The sequence below is a fragment of the Anser brachyrhynchus genome, assembly GCF_964034855.1.
Source record: "Anser brachyrhynchus genome assembly, chromosome: 4".
Classification (NCBI taxonomy): domain Eukaryota; kingdom Metazoa; phylum Chordata; class Aves; order Anseriformes; family Anatidae; genus Anser; species Anser brachyrhynchus.
The window spans coordinates 66,057,729-66,080,157 of NC_137698.1; the positions used below are offsets into that span (position 1 = coordinate 66,057,729).

Genomic DNA, 22,429 nt, shown 5'->3' on the forward strand with positions numbered 1-22,429 from the left:
TTTGTAAATATTAATGTAATATTTTCTAGAACACAGGAAATATGACCTCACTTTCCCAGCGCTGCAGATGTTTTCCACCCGTATATCAGCCTCTCATGCATATCTTGTAAATACAGTTATCTGACTAAAAACATTCTATATGGTCAAGAACCAGTTCTATCTTTAGCAAGTAATCTATTGAATGCAAGTACAAGACACTGAGATATCTGAGAGATCATTGCATCTATTTCTAAGGATCCAACACTAATTTTCTGTCCTATTGGATGCTTCAACCTAATATTGTTACAGTATTGTGTCCAAGGTATCGTGCAAGTACGTGGGACTATTGCATCTGACTTTGTCCTTGCCTTGTAATCAGCAGACCATTTGTTATAGCTGTATTGCTCTGTGGGTTTCTCTTTTTTTGTACTTTTGCAGGTGATTTACAACCTTAAAGCCCTTATCCACAGAAACATCTGGTACTAAAGTTCAGTACTATAAGTAGAGTTTCACAGAAATTAATTTATTTAATGTAGACAGGTTTTATTAGAGCTAAAACTTTCTGAAGATTTTTTTTTCATGTATGCCAATGCTGTGTCTGCTTCAGGAACACTTAAGTGGTCATAATAGATATAAACAAGAGAGGAACTTGTTTATTCTGTCATGAATGTAAGAGGAAGTGTGGCATGTAAGAGGAAAATGTAAGGATATTTTTGCTACCTAAATAGAAAAAAAAATATATCAGAAATACCTGATTGAATAAAATAACCAGTAAACAGACCAAACTATCTTTCTTCAATTTGAGATTTACTGATATTACACTGTATAGATGAAGGTTTTAAGGTTGTACAAGTGTTTCTGAGAGTAAAATTTAGTCTTTTGTATTATGCTATCTGTAAGACATTATGAGAAATGTATACAAGATGCCCAAATGTCTAAATGGTTTGCCCCCAGCAGACTCTACACAGATTCAGATTTTAAAACAGATGCATCTTTGTCATTACATATATTTCATTTTATAAGAGGATAGGACTAAGACATCATCTAAAACCTTTGGATCTGTGATTAGTTGGCAGTGAAGCTTTAGGTAATCTTTTTATGAGAAGAATTCATTGACAAATCTTCCAATAATAAAGTGTTAGGTCAGAGTTAATTTTGAGGCTGTGCACTGAGATGTCCTTCTTTCCCTGCGTTAACATTGCACTGCATTAAGGCAGGCTAGTAATACTGTGTTGCATCCAAACTGTCGGCAGTGCTCTCCTGTGATTTATTAAATTTCTTTTTCCTGAGGGCTGCTGTGATGACAGTCTTCATTTTCCTGTACTAAGACAGTGCAGATTTTGGACCACTCATTTCTTCTCAAACACTCCAACTCCTGACTCTAAGGACATCTTTGTTACACTATTGTTTGTTGTTGTTGTTGCTTTTTCGATTTGCTTTGCTTTTGTACTTTTCAGTAAATTTATTATTTGCTACTTCCATATGTCCCTTGAACTCCCTTTGAATTTGGAAAATGGTAGCACTTTTTCCTTGTGCTGTACTTGTAAAGTCTGCCCTCAAAGATTTTTTGCTGCAGACTGATATCTATAGCACTGCCACAGTCGCAACAGTTAAATGTGCAAATCCTTTCTGAAATGAGCATTTTGGAGCAACTGCTCCAGTTAGGATTGAATTGGTTGCATTCATGATATTATGTTTTTGTCAGTGGGAAAGTATGTGATCTATCTGTGAGCTGTAACCTCTTCGTTATTCAGACATTAATAGCCACATTAGCCACACGGTCCTTGATCTCTAAGAAGTGTCTTAAGGTTAGCTCATTTTCTGTTTCCTCTCAGGAAAAGGTGTGTAGAAATCTCTAGAATTTAAGAAACCATAAGTCAAACACACTTTTTCTAGTGAAACATATTTTTTTTTAGTAATAGTAAAAGAACAGTATTTATATCTCTCTACAAAATATGTTACTGATATGAATTCACTTATTTTGTGTGTAAATTTGTATTTTGAAAAACGGATACATTTTCTATATCATTAGATACTGCTTGTTGAACCTGCTCCCCCACCCAAAAAAAAAACAACCAACCAACCAACCAAACAAACAAAAACCTCCCAACAGTACAACATAAAATATTTTCAGAAAACAAGACAACAACAACAACAACAAACAGAGACATATTCTGCTGGGAAAACAAAGCACCAGTTACCATGCAAATGACAAAATTTGGCAGAAGAGAAAGTTGTCCATTAACAATGTTCATAGTCCCCATTTTATTAAAAAAAATATCATTTTTTACCAGAGCAGGTCAGTTTTGTCACATTCTTCAATCTATTACTGGAAAACAAAAACATATTCTTTGGTCTGAAATATTTCATTGTCAAAAGAAAAAAAAAAAAGAGAGAAGAAAAAAAAGGTAAGTTTTAATGACAGTGAAATAGAGATACAGATGTTTCATCAGACCTGCTACAGTTTATAATATGTACAGGTTGTAAAGGATTTTCATAATTAATATAATTATTAATATAATAATAATTTTAATAATTTCTAAAATATTGTACTACCAAAGTGATTTATTACAGTTGCTTCCTAAAGCATTTCACAAAATTCAGATATGCTAACATTTTCTTCAAAATCTCAAATAAGAAATGGTTTTAAAACCTTAATATTACATTTTAGATGGAAAGCCCATTTTCATCTGTTGTTCCTCAGAGCACTTTTATTTATTCTATATTTAAAATTGTATCATGAAACCATTCGGTTAAAACTTCATCAGCTTTCATTCTTAACTTAAAAATAAAAAATAAAAAATATTGTCAATCTCCCAAAATTTGACCAGATCAAAATCCAGTAATTTCCACTATGACCATAGATATGTGTATTTTTAAATATAATTAAAATAAGAAAGTTAAATTCTGTTTGTATTTGTTTAAACCCACACACTCTACCTATTCACTTTTAATCTTGGATGCCTAAAGATGTATTTCTGAATCATAGTTGGCTTTTTGTTTTGCTGTAAGATTGGTTTCTTTGTTTGCTTGTTTTTTAAATGCCCAGCTACTTCATTTCATGCCAAAGCTAATGGGAACAATAGGAAACTAGAGTGGCATTTTATTTTATTTTTTTCCCTAATTAGTCTATACAGTTGAAACAGTCATTTGGATTTAAAAGTGCTGGTCATTGCAGTGAGACAAATCCCGTAAATATTCCATCACCTTGTAGGGCTCTGCTTTCCTGTTTCTAAGGACGTTATTTTAGCCAGTGTCACACAGCCGTCTCTTGGCTTGTGATACCAGCAACACTTCCATTGCAGGCACTCTCACGGCTGACCTAGCTTCCTGTAAGTTACCAATACACAGCTGTCGATGAAAACATGGCAAATCTATCATTTCTGACTGTTGAGAAAGAACATTCAGCCAGAAGCTATCTATACACGGAAATGCAGCAATAAATATGTCAATGTCTGTGTTAAAAGCTAAGATAGCCCCACAGGACACGCTTGAAGAGCAGCAGCCATGTTGTACCCATTGTGACAATTTCACATTAGACTAACTCTGGTCTGGTCCTGCTAACTGAATGCCATTTAGTGGCTGGAGAACATGAAAAGCAATACTATACTCTGTCTTAACATTTAATTTCATCCAAAAAGAACTTTGCCTGTGTCCTGCCAGACCAGTCTGATGTAAGACGTGGTCCTGAACCAAACTAAAAGGATAGTGTAGTCGTATCCTCTGCTAGAAACGTGTTGTTCATTCATTAGCCACTCAAATACAAAATTAAAGGACACAGGAGTGGAAGTCTCTTTATATGTATTTCAGTTATAATTCTAGATAAATACTGTGACAGGTTTTCTTTTTAGAAATGAAAAGCTAATGACCCATGTAATGAATAAATTAAATGGTTTTATTCATTTTGCACATGTTTTCTTACAAAATGAATCAGAAATGGAGAAGCTTGTTTAATCAAAGAATGTCTTGTTGAAACGGATGTTTATCAGCCTCCCAAATGGAATATTTGCTGTCAAAGCTTCTGTGGAAAAGTTTTGTGTGTTTGGCTTTCACTGGAAGGAGTCGTAACTAAGCAGCCCCTTAATTAGTATTTTGTCACATCTTTCCTCAAGCAATGTTTTTCATGACTGTGTTATTGCTATGCAGGATATAAGGGTGTCACTGCTAGTTTTTTTTGAAGAAGATCAAGAATAATGTATTTTCACTGGGAAGCCCTGTGACCCACACTCCACTACGCTCCCTTAGGAGCCAACAGTGGTTTGAAAGATGTAGCTGTCTACCTTTGTTTAATAGCTACTTTGGTAAGAGTGCAGAGATTTTGTTCAGATACTGTGTTTAAAAGCTAGTTAGACAGTGTTACTAACTCCCACTACTATTGTCACGTCACTTTTCCCCCCTTAATTTCAGGTTTTCTAAAACTTTGAGTCCTTTGGAGCAGCACCAGGAGAACAGGGTAAAGTGAAATGTAACAGATAACTCCATCAAAAATGGTTTAGGTTTCAGATGTAGAGGTTGATCATATAGACTTCCACCTTAACAGAGGAACAGTATATAACTACACTGTATGATTCAATGCAGTCTGTTGCATGCATTTTTTTATTATTTTTATTTTTTGCTATCAGTAAAAGTTGGAGGTTTTCTGAAAGTTACTTTTTAGTTACTCAATTATAGACTAGGAAAATTGGTTTCAGAACTCAGCTTTGGTCAGATTGGTATATATCTCCTGATGAAAAGCTGTTTCAGTAGTGAATTTGGACAGAGAATTTAACTTCAACCAGAATAACTCTCTGTTTATGTCTGCTGTATATTCCTAATTTCAAAGAAGACCAATTTGTCTGAAATGACCATTGCTTTTTATTTTCTTTCTATAAAATACATATTGACCTCATAGCATCATATAACATAAAGTATGGTTTCATTCCATATTGAGCAGGAGTTTCTTTTACAATTTTAACTTCTACAAATCACACGTAAAAATAGTGTATTAATAATTATATATTACTTTTTCTTTATTGTGGTCATAACTCAAGAATAAAAATATTTTTGCTACTCATTAAGTTTTCTAGATTAGATTTTTGGGTTTATTTGTAAAAGGTCTGTGATTTTGAAAAAAAAAAGGGGGGGGGGCTTATGAACAATTTGAGGGCAGGATGAAACCCATTATGTTCTGTTTTCACATCCCATAGCAGAGCTCTGATATTACTGATAGTCTAAGAGTGGTGTGGTGTTCTTAGATTTTTTTTTTTTGGTGTGTATGTGTGTTTGTGTGTGTGTGCTTGTTTGTTTTTTAAGAAATAAAACATATGAGGATGCTTCTAATATTCAAAGAAAATCCAAAAATATCTTGTAAGAACTTCCATTTTAATATTTTAATCTTGCTTCTACACACCTAAGAACTTTCTGCACACTTTCATCAAAACCATCTAAATGAGTTTGATTCACTTAAATGTCTGGAAGCTACTTTATGTAGTCAAATCCAGATTACTGAACTCAATACATGAGAACTTGAGTGAAATTCTTCTGACCCGTGCCATGTGGTACTCTAGGGGAGATAAGCCACTAGTTATTTCTGAATGTAGACTAAACACAGTAAAAAAAAAAGAAAGTAGAACATGCATAATGAATTATGCTCAGCAGCACTGGAGAAAATATGTAACTGGGCATCTAGGATGTTCTGTTTTCCACTTGCACATCTCAATAAACTGCAATGAACCTCAGAAGTGATTGCGTATGATCAGACTTAATTAAATTCTGAGATTTAGTCCCCAAGATATGCATTTGTATAGGAAGTCTGACCGTTTTTATGAATTGGGCTTTTTAGGATGTAGGGAAGCATAAATGGCAGTCTTGGAGACAAATTGAGATGCTTTAATCTCTCTCCCACAAAATTAAAAAATACTCTCATAAACATTATAGGACATGCAGGAGTACCACAAAGAGTTATTGTGTTCTGTTTTCCTGATTGAATCTGGCCTGCAAGTGTGAAAAAGCAGAATTTTAGTACTGCTTTAAATGCAGATCACAGAACAGCAGTGGAAAGCAATCACTACTGACTTCGCCGGATCTGGTACACGTATGTGTTACAGAAAGGAAGAGCAATAACAAAATAGGAACTTTGTGCCCTGAGCAGTTGTGGGTATAAGTTAGTCAGCATTGGCCATAAGTGCGGCATATATCTTTATTGCTAACAATCTGAGCTTTTCCATCAGGCAGCCCTGGATTTTTCTCAGTGTTACATTATTTGTGAACCCCGCCTGAATTCCTGCTAAATTGCTAGCAGCTCTGTTTGTATCTCAGTCTGAGTCTTTGGGTCTTTACAGACAAATGGGGGCCCTTGGGGCAAGGACCAATTAATCTACAGTTGGATGTGAGTCACCAGGTTGCACCAGTATTGCTTTTTGTCCTCTTGGAAAACCAGGGCTAGAGCTGCCCAGAGGTCCTGGGACCTGATTGTTGTTTTGGCAAAGCAGACAACCTGGGGCAGCCACAGAAAAATGGCTCAGGTAGGTGGCAGTCCTGGTGTCCCTGGCTCAGGAAAGTCCTGGTGGAGCAGTAGAATTGGTCATGTGTTCAGTAAAATTGGGAATGTTGGTTTCAGCACAATTTTTGATTTGGCAGAAGCTGAGAAAATGTATGGTTTTGCCATGATTAGGAATGAAACAAAATGTGCAAACTGCAAGTCCAGTCACAGGAAGGAGGAAAAAAAAGCACACAGAAAACTATGTTTTTTATCTACCCCCTAGTAATCATCTCACCTAGCTACAAACCACACTACAATCCTATCATGTTATGCTGTGGTGTTTTTACCTTGCTGTGTAGCTGAACTCCACCACAACCACTCTCTCACTCCCCCACCTCAGAAGAAGAGGGAGAGAAGAAAGTATGCTGGAAAGAAACAAAAAAAGAGCTCACAGGTTGAGATAAGGATAATTTAGTTAATGGGAAAGGAAGAGAGAAAAAAGGCCACACAGAAGTATGGAGAGAGAGAAAAAAATAATTCTTTACTTCCCACAAATGAGCAATGTTCAGCTATGTCCCAGGGAGCAGGGCCTCAATGCGCGTAGCAGTTTGTGAGGACGGATGTCTTCATAAAAAGAACCCCCCTCCTTCCCCTTTCCCAACTCTTTTATTGCTGAGTGGTATGGAATATCCCTTTGGTCGGTTTAGGTCAGCTGCCTTGGTGATGTCCCCTCCCCATCACTTGCCCACCCCCAGCCTGCTGGCTCTTGAGGAATTGGAGGGAGTCCTGACATGGTGCCAGTATTGTGCAGCAACAGACACAACACTGGAGTGATACCACTGCTGTTCTAGCTACAAGTGCAGAGCACAGCCCTGTACGGGCTGCCACAGAGAAAGTTAACTCCATCCCAGCCAGACCCAGTACACATGCACAGCTCACACATACAGTAAAGCATGGTCTTTGAACCAAACAGGTAAGACCAAAAGAGTTGCTTCATACAGAGGCCAAGAGAAGTGAAATGTTTTGCTAGTTCTATAACACAATATGATTCAGACCAGGGAAATAAAAACAAGATTTCTAACTTCCCATCAAATACTTGACATCTAAAGTTCACAGTTTAATTTCCACCCATCATGTTGGCAACATGTTTACAGAGATCACTACCCAGTACCTCACATTTCTCTTAATGCAATGTGAAGACTGCTCACATCTGTTTCAACCATATATGCTGCTAGTTTTCAGCTGGTGGTGATAATATATTTTTTTTCCCACAAAACAAATCTTCTGCTTATAAGAAGTTTTCAGCTAATGTTATATGAACTGCTATCTCAGTATCTGTCTGTGGTTGCCCTGTTTATATTTTCTTATTGGTACACCTTAGAAGTTAATTTAGCCCCAAGGATTGTCCATGAGAGTGGCTGAAGTGCAAAGACTATCATCTTTACAAAGACAGAGGTACTTAAAAAAAATAGCAGGGGGAGGCAAAAATCACCTTTTATTGGTAGAAGTCATCTATTGACTAATGCAGTTCCATACCTTCATGCTCAGTTGGTTGGCTCAATGGTGATATATGTTACAGGCTTTCGCGAGATGCAGCCTAATAAGGTGTTTTGTAATTAAGAATCTCTGTTAGTTCAGGCACATCCTCATTAGGCCCTGTACAGCTCAACAGATGTTAAAGTGATTTAGAACACATGTTGTGCCTTGTGGAAATACGGGATCAACTTTTTCTTCATCTTCCTACCACTTTGGCAAGGGAATAACATAAGTGTCCTCTGCAGAATTAAAGGTGAAAGGAATCAGTGTTTTTCTTTTCTAGTTGTAACGTGTTTTGCATGCCTACTGGACCAGGTTATCTTCTTTTCTGAGTGGATGAGTGAGATGGAGTCTAATCCTCTGACTCAACTTTGCATGAGCTTTAATATGTTTTCTTCAGAGTACCTTTGATTCAAAGGAAGACTTTCATGAGATCACATTGTTTGCAAAATACTGTCAGGACCAGAGTTGCTGGCATGCAATATTTTTAAAATTCTTTATAGAAAGAAAGAAATTAAAAAGTTAATAAAACGAGCTACTCACATGATGCTAACCTTGTTTGCAGAACACCTGTAGGCATATTAACATATGTTAGAGTCTGGAGAGTAACAGTTAAATGACATGCTGTCTTTTGTTATCCACATTTTGTCATGGAAATAACATTAGCAAATGGAAATGGTAAAAAGAGATCTATAAAATATAAATAACTAGCGTTATAAAGTGTCCATGTTTCACTACATAGTTTTAAAAGAAGGCTGTCACAAAATGTTACTATAGCTGGAATAATTTCCTTGCTGTGAAGGTGAAATGTCACTGTTTCAGATATGGGCTGCTGAAACTGGTAATCCAGTAGGGATATATGCCTCCAAGTCCCATGAGCAGTAAGGTTGAACACATTCTCAGCAGACAGACAAGCACACTCTACAATATATATGTACACATAGACATGGCTAGCCACACACACGAACACAGATAGAAATTACAGCAATCACAAACAGCGCCAATGGCCTCATCCAGGATGAAGGTCCATTAGTGAGACATACATATAGCATGTATGCACACTGTGTGGATCCCTCTGGAAGCTGGGCTTGGACACTCAGGTTTATTTAGTAACTTCCCCTGCATCCCAGTCTTCCCAGGTGCTGGTACCTGGATATATGAACTCCTGAGGCAGACTTTAGTCTACCCACAACCTGGGTCCTGGATCATTTTGTCTCCAGGTGCCTCAAGCAGAAAGATACACACACACCTGTAAATGGCTCTCTCAGTCAGCCTGCAGATCATCCCACAGTCTCCCTGGCAGTTGTCCAGGACCTTGTGGACCCTCCCATAGTCAGCTCCCCATATTGTCTCACTCAGAGAGATGCTTATGTCCAGCCCAGACTTATGACCCTACCAATACTTGGCTCCCAGTCTGCTTATCCTGCTCACCTTCCCTACATCCTATAACCACTAGGTCCTAACTAACTCTCCTGTTCCCTCTGAAAAGTGATCTGGAGAGCCTCTCCCATTGCCTCATAGTGGTGAGAAATGTGCACAGCCTATGAGGCTGATAGATCTTGGGGTAGTCCTGGAAACAGCCAGGTGAGGGAACATTTTCATTCTTAGAATGGTTTAGATTGGAAGGGACTCTGGAGGTCATCTGTTCCAAACCCCAGCTCAAGTAGGGGCACACAGAGCAGGTTGCCCATGACCATGTTGAGATTGCTTTTGAAGATCTACAAGAAGGAGACAATATAACCTCTCTGGGAAACCCATACCAGTGCTCCATCACCTGCATAGTAAAGTTTTCCCTCCTGTTTAGATGGAGCCTCTCATGTTTCAGTTTGTGCCCATTGCCTCTTGCCCTGGCAAACACTGAGAAGAGCCTGGCTCTGTCCTCTTTGCACCCTCCCTTCAGGTGTTTATACACATTGATACCCTCTTCTCCAGGCTGAACAGTCCCAGTTCTCTCCCTTGTGCCATTGTTTCTCTGAGCTCTTTTGCATGTGTACTTGTCAAAATGACTCTTACCATAAAACCCAATAGCTTTTGTATTGTCTTGGTGAACTTCTAAGCAAAGGTTTAGAATTTCTGCTAAATATTAACTCAAGTCTAGATTAATGTGGCTTGAATTCTGCTTCAAGCACAAACCCAGTGTTGCCACTACAGTCCCAGGGTCACATTTAAAAATGCATCACCATGTACTTACTAGATTCAGAAGGGCACTGAAGGTCTGCCACAATGATCCTGTGAGATTAATGGAAAGTCATTTCAACATAGTTGAAAAATAAATGAAGCTTATGTATAAGGCACCAGCATAGTAAAGGCCTTCTGGCATATTAACACCATGTGGGCTTATTTATCTTCTACAGGAAGAGTCAACACCTACTCTCCTAACCATTAATGTAAAACAGCTGCTGTCTACTAACAGTACACAGGTGCCATAATTTTGAAATGTTCCTTGTACTGAATGAATCAGAACCTCACATCTCATTCTTTGTTTTTATGTCCGTTCTCATAGGCAGATCTAACATCAGAGTAACACCAGGATTAGACAGAGATTGATGAGATTTTCTTTTCTACTCAGAAAGTCTCATAGGTGTGTTTTTCCTCTTTTGAGCACCAAGCAGCCTATTAAGAGGGGAGTCTTCTTCAAGGAGACAATCTTCATTTCTCCTCTACAAGAGAATCTGTAAGAGTTTTGAAATATTGAGAGTTTTGATATATTGAGCATGTCTCAAAGCAGTAAAGAAAAGAAGAGAAGCAATTTCTCTGAGCTGTAGAGGAAATGCTAGTGTACACTTTCAGTGCAGGACCCACAGCCTCACTGGTTGAGATATAGAATGTAAGTGCTATTTGATAAAGATCAACTCATATGTGCTGTGTGTGTACAAGAGACTTCTCAAGCTGTGTTTTCTGTGTTATTTATAACCTGAGATATTTGAAGTTCATTGAAACAGATGGAAAAAGTGGTTGGTTCAGCAGCCATGTGGTATTGTTCTCCCCAAAACATTGCTTTGTGCTTTGGTTTTCATTTGGGAACATCTTCCAATTGTTAGGAAATAGTTGACTTGTTTTGTGTAGTGCTATCTGACTAATTTTGACAAATAAGTGAGGAATTCCCTGCTGAGATAGTTTGTCCTCATTGCTCTCCCTTCATGTATTTTCACGTGTTGTTTTTTTCCCTTCAAATTACTCTTCTACATATAAATTAAAACAATCTTGTTTGTTAGGTTTTGTTTTCCAATCTTCCATAGAAATTGAAAAGCTTGTAAATTAACTTCTCTTTTCTTGTGTACCTTGATTCCATTGCAGATTATTAGCTGCTATTTTGCCTTTCTATTCGTGCAAAGATAATACAGCCATCCATAATTCAAAACTCAGAGTTGAGCTCAAACCACATTCCACCTCCTGCTATAATTCTCTTTCATTCCAATAAGTACATAGTCAAGTAGAAAAGTTCAGAAATAATAGTGCAACTATAGCTCTGCTACTCTGAAATTAACTGAAACTCTGGGGTATATCTTTTCTTTAATTCATGCATGTATGCCTTCCAAATTAAGGGCTTAGATGTTCACATCAAAGGCAGAATATGCAGTACTTCATTATATATTTTCCATGACTGAGTTTCAGGAATCAGTGGCTAGCAAATTTGACATCTTGGCTGCAAAAGTTGTATTTCACCATAAAACCAGCAATCACTTCAATCAAATACAGTTCAGTAACATTTCTAATGCTCTCTAAGCAAACCCATTGTGCCCAGGGACTTCTATTGGTTAAATTTTTTTTGGATAAACCATTTTTTCACCAAAGCGAATAAACAGTTATGAGTAACCTGAGTCCTTCAGAAGCAAATCCAAAAGATCAGTGTTCATAAGATGGGAAATTAAATACAGTGAAATAAGAAAGACTAACCCTGATGGAGTATTTGAGAAAATCTGAAAGACTTTTTGTTTGTTTGTTTGTTTGTTTTTTAACATGTGCTATTTTTATGTATTTATCAGTTTCTGGAGATGAGAAACTGTTGAAAACAGGTTCACATCTGAAGCACATTACTTAGTATGAGGCTATCATATGAAGAACTCAAATATATTAATTAAAAAAAAAAAGAAAAACCTGAAAGATATATTTGTTTGGCTTTAAATCATATTTTTATTCAAACATTATGGCTTGGGAGGCACATGAGTGTATTTGGCTTATCAATATTAGTATTCTTTACTGCCCAAATGTCACTATCTTTCTGTGGGCTTAACAGAAAAATGCCGCTGATTAATTAACAAAATCAACCATGAAATCTTTTTATACTGAATTGTATTCCAACAGTTAAATTAAATGAGTATTTTCAAACAGATGGAGTTTTGAGAGAGGGAGAAAGTAAGGAATGAACATGGCACTATCAACTATCCCTTTCGTAAAGTGAAAATGGCATCTTGTGCCACAGGAATGTTCAGCTAATTGATTGCTCTTAAACCCTTACTCTCCTCCAAAAGTATGCAAAACTACTTTTGACTTTTGTGGGCTGAATAAATTGGACATTTGTGTATCAAATGGATATTTATTCTTTCAATTAATGGTGGTCAAAAGTGGAACTAATAGTTTATTGCTTTGACAAACGTACAGGGTCTCCCATACGCCTTCTCCAAAACTTCTACATTTTGGAAAATTTTCAGATACTCTTTACTCATCTTATCCTAATTGTTTATTTTCACTGGCTTGGGATAATTTTCTTGAGTAACCCTTCCTCCTCTTCCCCCCCCCTCCCCCCCCCTTCACTTTTTTATTTAAAAAACACTCACTGTGTTTTCTTTGCTATGAAATCCCTTACACATGAGTTGTGAGTTAAGAAATAGCTCCAAATGTTTGTTCATCCAATGTCATGGTTTATCATGCTTAATCTTAGTTAACCACTATCATGAGATGACCACTCATGATTCCACATGAACATCCCAGCACCAGTAGCAAATTATATTTGCAGATAAAATAGCTCAGGAACCATTCTGGCAGAACAGCACTCACATTCTCACATTGCTATGAGCAGTATCTGACAACTGGTCAGCTAGTGGTTAAAATGTCTGGTAATTCACCTAAAGAAGCAGCACATTGTTGTCATTATTAAGTAGCAAATCTCAGTTAGACTTTTGAGCTCACTTGTTTCCCAAGTTGTTTTTTTCATGGGTGAATTCCAAATGTCCTTACATTTTTCTTCTAAGAATTTGTCAAAATATCCACATTAAAAGATCATGGCATTATACCACACATTAAGGTAGTGCTTCTGCAACATGTATTAAAACAGGTTTAGATCATATGTTTGTTTGTTTGTTTTTCTTTTTTTTTCTTTTGAAACATCTGAAATATCAATATCCTAATTTTCTATTTAAGAAAAAACGGTAACTATGACATACTAACGAATTGGTTCATAATTATAATCATCCATTCGAGAAAAAAACAATTACTTTCACTATTTCACATAGTGAAATGATACACACCACAACATTGAACTTTATTTCTTTTTATGATAGAGCTGAGCTGAACTCTTATGGCAGAATTGGGATAGGAATTGGGAAATCCTGTCTTTTTTAATGTCAGGTTCCTGTGCTGATGAGATAAAGCAACTTAAGGTTATCTGAGTGTTTCAAATATATATTACCAGAATGGAGACATGAATGTTGCCCACACAATTTGCAGGAATGTTATGGTGCAATTAGTAATCATTAATCAGCATCGCACTTGAGATCTATTAATCCTTTAATTCATATCAATGTGATATTCTTTCTCTTTAATGGCCTTTTCTGCATAAAAATGGCTGAAGAAGACTTGCTTTTGCAGGAAGCTCATATCTTTTGTTTTGAAAAGCTCAGTATGGTTCTGCTGTATCTCATGACTCCTGAGGTATGGGGGGAAACAACTGTAGACAAAAAGAACAGAAAAAGGGAGACAAAGCAAGCAGTGAATTTATACAGGAAGATTTTCTTCTGATGTAAAAAAGGCCAGCCCTTCTAGAATTAGCACCCCTGACATTACTGTATGAATAACTGCTCACACAGTCTCATGTTGCCTCTGTGGGCAGGCTATGATGTGGAGAGATAGAAGGAGGGGATGGAGCAGTTTGCATATGCACCTCTTCTTGGTGCTGGTGACTTGGTGAGCTGAACTTGAATAGTCAGACAGAAGCAAAGAAAAAGCAGGATATGGCTTGAGATGAAGAATTAGTTTCTGGAATGAGAGGCAGTGAGGAACAATAACTCCCATGACAAGAAATGGCTCCTAGTGTTCTGGTAGATGTGACAGCAATCATGATTTAATTGACAGGGTAAGTGCTAATGAACTGTGAGCACTTTAGTCTTAATTTTAACCAAGGGATTGATTCCCTGAGTTGGTACTACCCCTGACACTGAGTGTGCTCAACTGGAATGGGAGTTGATAGCAAAATGAGGAGGACTGCATTTAGAAATTGCTTAAATTTATATAAAGTTTGGAACTAAAAGTGAGCAATGTGCTGATATAGCTAATTTATTAGAAATTGAAGCTGGCATTTTTAAAGTCACACTTCTCACTAGTTTGACTTCATGAAATAAAGATTCAGCTAATATTATCTCTTTCTTCTACTTCTTAGTCTGCTTCATTTTGGTGCTAGTAGGAATAGTAACTGACGTGACCATGGAAAATGGGAGAAATGTGGCTGCTAGAAAGTCTTATCATTCAGAATTACCCTAAGCTACGAAATTCAGATTTTGAGCCACTATGTCAAAATGCAAGAGATATGAGGGTAAAAAGAGACCCAAACCAATCAATAACTTTTCGTGAATTATTGTTCAGATGCGCAAGCACACACACAAAATCTCTGTTGGGAATCAAACAAATAAACACTCAGTATGGTGTATTAAGTATATATAGGTGAAGTCATAAAAAAAAAAAAAAGGCAAAAAAAAAGCAGAATAAGATACTTATTGCTTGTCTAAATGTGCTTTGGTAACTTTTTTGTTTCACAGAAATGCCAGAAAAGACTAATCCACTAGTAAGAAGGGTGAAATTGCTAACTTGCTAAAACAGTATTCTACCCTTCTCCTTCCCATTCCCTTCAAATCTGAAGTCTGGATAACTAGAAAAGTAGGAAAAAGACTTGCTGTAGCTGAGGAAAAGAAGCATACCTCAGGATATTTGAAAAATTCAGATGTACACATCAGCACATCTGACAAATGTGTGAGCACATGCAAAGAATTTAATCGTGCTGCTGATTTGGAAAAAAGCTGGGGATCTATGGAAAGTACAGAAGATGTAACTTTCCCAGCTGTCAAACTGTTGATCTGAAACTATTTAGGTAGGGATATCCAGTGGCCTTTTTCCGTGGTCTCTGATGAGACCCTGGTGCTTCAAAGGACTTCCTCCCTGCCTTTTAAATATTCATTTCATACACAATTTATGCCATTGGCACATAGACCAAACTTCAGTACTTCTGGTGCCTTGATGGCCTCATGCTGCCATCAGCTGATTGTGCAGTTTTTACCCTTTTAGCATTTCAATAATCGCTGATGTTCTTCTGTTTCCCTTTCCCACCAGATTGTCTCTTTGAGAACTGGTGCATCAGTGGTACCAATAGCAAAGCAAGTGGGCTATAACAGTGGCAAAGAAAGAAAACAAATGGTTCATAATTCCTTAAGGATACTTTAAATAGATCTTGTAAAGGTACTTTTTACTTTGCTAGTAATTGCTTTGCCTGTTTTTGTTGAGTTCTGTGGAGTTTTGTGCCATGAATGTAATGTGAATTTTTATAATTGATTATTTCTCTTCCATATTGTGACAGCAGACTTGAATTTGTGAGGCAAGGTGACTTACCATATGGAATGTGGGAAAATAATTGTACTAGCACACTTTTATGCTAAATATTACTCCCTTGATAATACTTTTGAGGTGAATTTTTATCTTCTGCTCTGCCCTTATCTTTCTGAGCACCTTCATCACATATACCACCTCACAAATTTCATGTTACAGATGCGATTACTTTTGAGATCTTCTGACTCAATTCTGATTTTCTTTCCTCATTTTATAAGTAACAAAATGCCAGCTAGTTATAATACTGGTTCAAAAATATTGAACTTCATTTTGAAAGACCTACCTCCCAACAGGTGAGAAGACTTGCTTATAAGATGTGCTTTTCCAGACTGGATCTACTTTTCCATAGGAAGTAATGTAAATAGTCAAGTCTCTGCTCTGCTGGCTGTTACCCAGCTTCATTCTCAGAATTTCAGCTCTCTTGTCTGTTTTCACTGTATTTCTGAATCAATACTAAAAACCACAACTAGCCCATGTGTTCACAGAGGATGATTTCTTCAGCTCTTTGCCTCTGTCAGAAGATAAGTTTACTACTTCAGTCTACATATCTATACGCTAAAAGTATTTTTCTAGTTTCAATTACTATAGTATGTAAATTGCCTTCAGCTACTGTTAGAGGCTTTAGTTAATGTCTACAAGAGGCATTTCTTTCCTAGTCCCAACCCAAGATGTTTTTCAGTCTCACACTAGCTTATTGAAGCAATATATTGTTTCCATTGTCCTATCCAATTTAGCTACAGCTGCCAGCCTTAGCACCTAAAAGTCAGATCCACTGCAATTATTACTTCAAATTAAGATAAATACAACTTGGGAGAACAACTTATAATGATTTTCTCTTTGTGCATAGTAAGATACATTTGCTGTTATTGGAGCTGGATGTAATTTTTCCAGGGGAATTTTCTATGAGGAAAAACTCAATTAAGGTGAATCAAATGGTCTGGAGATGTATGCCAATTAAGACAAAATTTTCTTGGAAACTTGCACCCTTCTCATCTTGCCTGGAGGAATGTTTGACAACAAGGATCCAGGTTCCTTTCTTGTTCTAGGTTGTGAACAAGAAAGGGCTCTCAGCTGGACTTTCTGCCTGCTTCCCCTGCATACAGCCAGAAGATCTCCACCTACTTTGGTGCCTAGACTATCCAGCTCTGAGTCTGTCACATCTGCAGGTCACTGGTGACTCTTCTGTACCGCACAGGAACAAGCTCTGTAGCAACATGTAAGCTCAGGAGCTTCTGGTGCAAGCTTTCCTCAGGGAAATACTTCAAAGGAAATACTCGGAATGCTATAGTCCCAGAAACTCTCCCCCTTTACTCCACTTGTATCCAGAATTAAGGATAATAATATTTTTAAATACAAGACTCTTGTACTCTGGCTGTGGTAGTTCTTCTACCAACTTTTGCAGTGATTAATTATAAGGTTAAAAAGGAAAAAAAAAAAAAAAGGAAAAAAAAATAAAAAGGATAAAAAACCTGAGATTTCCAGGTATGTTTTGAACACCAGTGAACAAATTTTGAAGCATTTATCTTGAATCTCCTTCCTCCTCCGATTTTATTTATAAAGACAGGGGTTGAGAGACATGCGTTGTAAGATCCAGCCATACATGTGATGAGATAGGATGGGTCATGAAAGGAAGTATTACTGGATCATATCATGAGCCACCTAAAGAAGAACCTGTTCAGCCATTAGTTTAGCAATACAGAGAAAGAACTGTAACTCTTCAGCTGTAGATAGGGACACCAAAAGGAATTGCAGCCAACTTATTCCCTATCTTGCTGTCTTAACCAATAACACAACCTACCTCTATCAGGAGGCCTATACTGGTGCAGGCCATACAGCCAGGGAATTCTTCCCGAAAGACACCAGTAAGTCCATTGATAGCTACTGTGTACAATTAATACTCACTGTATTCTTGATATTTAAATAATGACTCAAGAAGATCTACATGTGGAAGCTGGGAAGTAGTGCTTGGAAGGAAGTATGTGTGCTTTCAGTGGTACTCCTTCATATCTGGTCCTGTTTGCTTCTAGAGATCAGATGCCTGATGACATAGGCTCAGGGTGCAGCCCCAGAGTTAATGATCCCTTTTTAATGCAATGTTGTTTTTGGAGATGATCTTCTTTGCTGTCACTGGGGCCTCTCTCTTATTCCTGACAGTACGATATGCTCCTCCTCACTTCACCTCAGTTATGCCAAGTGCTGTTACCACAAATAACATCACTGTGCCACGTTAAAATTAATAAAAAAGAGTAAACTTTGAAGGCTTGGCAGGCTATCTTGCAGAATAAATTTAAATGTCGAGATAGAATGATTGTAGTTGACAACTGAAGTTCCTTCTTCGTGATTGCTCTGAATCAACCTGATAAACTGAACTGTAAACTAAGATGGTAAGAGGTAACTGAGTTTTATAATAAATCTTGCCAGGTATTGTGATTAAAATTGGAAGTGGCAAAAAAGATGCCGAATCTAAGTGACAATGAGATCTGATTATTCATATTCTGAAATAAAATTCCACTATATGAAAAACATTGTTCTTTGGTAGTAGTTACAATGATTAAAGAATAGTGAGTAATTGACAGTAGTTCCCAGAAAATAATAATAATAATGAAAAATAAAAAATAAAAATAATAAAATAAAGAGAAAAAATAGTCAGAATTAAAGTTCATTATTATTTGAATATCAAAAGGTCATAAAATCCTATTCCTGGGCAAAGGGGTCCAAGCTCTAGGTCATGCTCTGTATATATTTGTGCCAGGTGTTCTGCTTGGAGGATGGGTTGAGGAAGACCTAACCACTCAGCAGCTGCCATTCTGCTGGTTGTTCTCCTAGGACTTAGATAACCATACAGTGCTCAGGCTTATTCAGAGCCTTGGCTAATTCATGACACTGAAGTTGGATAAAGTAATGCAGTAGAAGTATTTTTTTTTCTTTTTTTTTCTTTTTTCTTTTTTTTTTTTTTTAGAGACATAGACTTCCCCACAATCTGAGGGCCATATCAAACCACTTATCTTTCTGGAGAGAAAAATAAAGAGCTTTTCTAACAGCAAAGGAGAGCTTTTCTAACACAGTTCTCACAATGCTATATAATTAGGAAAACAAAAAAACCCAAAAGCTCTGCTAAGGGAAGATGTTCCACTTGCTAAGAAAAGGTGGGAAGGGCATGAACATATGACGCATATGCAGTGGTGCCATGCAAAATACTGACAAAAGCCCTTAGTTCTTATGGTGATGAGTATGGCACAAGAAATACCATGAAACATAATGCTAAAAAAGAAAAAGGATTTGGTTATATGGCTGCTTGTATTCAAATTAATTTGGTTTTAAAGGCTGAGAAATAGCCATAGATGTGTTCTAGCCTGTATCTTTATAGCTATGCTACCTGACGCAGGTTATTTTGTGACCAGATGTGTGCCTGATCACTACGGTTTGTGTGCCAACTCAGTTACATATAGTTGAATGCGAGTAAGATGTGTGAGAGAAGTGATTTTTCAGCAGCTTTTCTTCCTTTAAGTTTCACTGATATGCTGGTATTAAGTTAGAGACAACGATATAAGAGATCAAATTTTTTTATGTAATCTGAAGGGGTATACTGCTCTCAAAAACATAGGGAAATGGTTTATTGTTAAATTCTACTTATTTCTAGATTTATAACTACCTTAAAAACCTTCTTTTCTGACTACAGGATCCCTAACCTAAAGGGTTCCTCATTATGTCCATGTCTCCTCCAAGTGAATCTTGTTCTTGTTGAAGAAGAAGGTGTCATTTACATGGGATTGAACAGGAATTAACAGCTGCTTCAGAAGTGGTTGAGGAACAGAGACAGAAAATTAGGGAAGTTCTCATTTTCTTCCCCTTGGATTATGCACAGTGATTTATTGCATTTGTAACTTAATACCTTTCCTCTCCTTTTAATGTGAATAAATGGAAGTCTGTTTTCCTGGAGCTAAATGTAAAATCGATTAGGTGATCAGAAGCAAGATATGCACCACAGTTAAAGGAAGGAATTCAGAACTTGTAAGACCAGCATAAATCAGAAATGTTGTCTTTCTTCTTGCTTTTGCTGATTGAACAAAAAGAAAATGTTCACTGTCGGTTACATTTACCAATCCTTCTTTAGCAGCCAGAATGTACAGGTGAATTTGATGCGCTGCTCATATTAGTGACTTCCCAAAACAGAAGAGACAAGCTCTAGTGGACTTGAATTCTTCCTGGCTGACTTCTCTTATCAGCCCCATCTCCTTAGGCTACCTCTGTAATCAGTAGATAAAAGAAGGGCTCTCCAGAGAGTAGTTCAGTACACCCACAATCAGGACTGTGTCCTTACTATGCAGTGATTCTAGAGAAACTACTCTCCTAACCCACAGCACGTTAATAAAATGCCTGAAGGTAGTCAGCGCAAAATTAGGTCTAAAGTAGATCAATCACAGTAAGCTGTTGAGTTAAGCCCATCTCGTCCCATTGAATTTATGACTAATATTCTAGAAAGTAAACCAAAACATTTTTAATTCTATGTTTTCAAAGTTTTCTCTTACATTTGGTGTGCAGGTGATAACAATAAAAAGAAAAGGTTGCTTTGTGTATGCTTGTGCTGTGTGAGGAATCACTTAAATCGCACTACTGTCTTATGTCTCTTCCAGAAGAATCAATTGAAAGAAAATTTTTCTGAAGAAAAAATTATCTCTAAGTTGAAACTACAAACAGCTTTCTGTCCTCAGTTAAAATGACAGTGAGACAATAAGCTTGATTTTCTCTGTTCTATATTCTTCACATTACTATTCAGATTTTTACTCTGTCTTTTGGGCCTGGAAAGCTTGCAAAACATCTTTTATGCCAATTCAGAAGGTATGCATGAAAGGAGCTAGTACAGATTCAACAGTGTGAACAGTGTTTCCATGCAACTTCATTAATTTATTTTGATGGTTTAGAAATGTTCACAATTAAAAAATGAGATATATATTGTTAAGAGGTATGTCTGGTTTCACTGAAAATGTTAGTGAGCATCTACTTGTATTTGAAAGTCTTACACTTGAGCACCTCAGTTTTAAAATAACTAATTTTTTAGGAAAAAAAAAAAAAGAGAGAACAAAAAGCTGCTTGTGTGAAACCTTTTGAGTGGTGGGTTTTATTCACCAGCAATAATACAATAATATCACAGTGGAGGACATTCTGCTAGAAACAGGATGAAAAGTGTTTGGGTGTTACTAACAAAAGAAAAAGAAGATAAAGCATTCATTGCAGTAGCAGAGAGAGGTTTTAGTCTACAGTAAAGTCAGGGTTGTAAATGGAAATCTGCCAATTCCAGTGAGATACAGAAGGCATACACATGCAAGGGAAACCTAGCGTGCTTTTTCTAGGTCACATAAAAGGAAAAATGAAGGTTTTCATGTAGCTCAGAGGGAAAACCTGGTTCATAACTAAACAAATAAAAAAGAAAAGCACTATTTTAAGTCTCTCAACACATGTAGCTCCACACACACAGGTGTGTGTACAACCACTGTAATGTCTAAGGTTATATACTGCAAGGACTTATGCCTATTCTTAATTCCAAAATGTGTTCGTTTATTTTTCATTCAATGAAGTTTCTCATGTGCTGAAGGTTAAATTTTGTTATGATTGAAGCTTAATGGTGAGCACTGCAACTTTGATGTTTCTTTTCTTTATAGACCTGAAAAAGAAAAAAAAAATCTTACAAAATTGTTTCCAAAACAGAACAGTGTTTGAAGTTAAAAACAGAGAAGATTTAGAATTCATTTATTGTGATCTATAACAAGTTTGCTTACTGAACCTTGGGTTCCAACAAAGTATGAATCCAGACTTTCAACAGATCTGTTACCCCAGCTAAACCTAAGATTTAAATACTTTGAAACTTTGGGTTATTTATCTTGCTGAAATTCTTGTTTAGTAACTAAAAGTTATCCCTATTTAGAAATATGGCAATTAAAAAAAAATCTTCCATTAAATTAAGTATTGTGTACCTCAGATAATGAGGTTGTGTGAAAGAGGGAAGTGAAGCAAGAGATATGCTCCATGAGACAAATACGTGCTTGAACTCCATTCTTTGACACTCCTTTTCTTGTATGTAGCCACACTTCAGAGAGTCAGTCTGCTGGTGTCAGCCTCCAGCCGACCCAGGTCCTTCTGATGGCAGTACACCCAGCTGGTGTATATGCCATTCTTCCAAGGTTTGTATCATGTGTTGATCTTGCTGGAGGTGCACTCCTGTCCCAACATGTAGGTCATTAATGAAGATCAGGTTATTCAAGCATGATTTGCCCTTCGTAAATCTTTGTTGACTACTAATTACTTTCCTGCACTTCATGTGTTTGGAAATGGTTTCCAGGTTTAGTTGCTCCACCACTTTCCTAAGTAAAAATGTGAGGCTGACCAGACTGTAGCTCCCCAGATCTTCCTCATTGCCTTTCTTGAAGATTGGAGTGACGTTTGCTTTTCTCTAGTCCTCAGGCACCTTTCACAATTGCCAGGACCTTCCAAAGATAATTGTCAGCAGACTTGAAATGACATCAGCCAGCTCTCTCAGCTATAATGGGGGCAACCCATTTATATATCCCCTGTTTGTTAAATTGCTTCCTAATCTGGTCCTTTTCCTCCCAGGTAAATTCTTGCTCCAGGCTTTCCCTGTGGTTT

The 22,429-nt window shown here is 37.0% G+C and overlaps 1 protein-coding gene and 1 long non-coding RNA gene across 9 annotated transcripts in view; one reads left to right on the forward strand and one right to left on the reverse strand.

The window, feature by feature from the left end:
* The window catches only part of STK32B (serine/threonine kinase 32B), a 175,434-nt gene that overhangs the window by 61,660 nt on the left and 91,345 nt on the right, over window positions 1-22,429 (forward strand). The gene's annotated exons all lie outside the window — the stretch shown is intronic.
* Window positions 1,391-12,706, reverse strand: LOC308194403. 2 transcript variants are annotated; one of them, XR_013950506.1, is made up of 4 exons: window positions 10,167-12,706; window positions 8,519-8,545; window positions 6,787-6,864; window positions 1,391-5,952 (listed from the first exon to the last, which is right to left on the reverse strand). It is a non-coding gene; the product is annotated as an uncharacterized lncRNA (long non-coding RNA). The 2 variants fall into 2 exon arrangements; XR_013950505.1 differs by lacking the exon at window positions 6,787-6,864 and having other exon boundaries at window positions 1,391-2,335.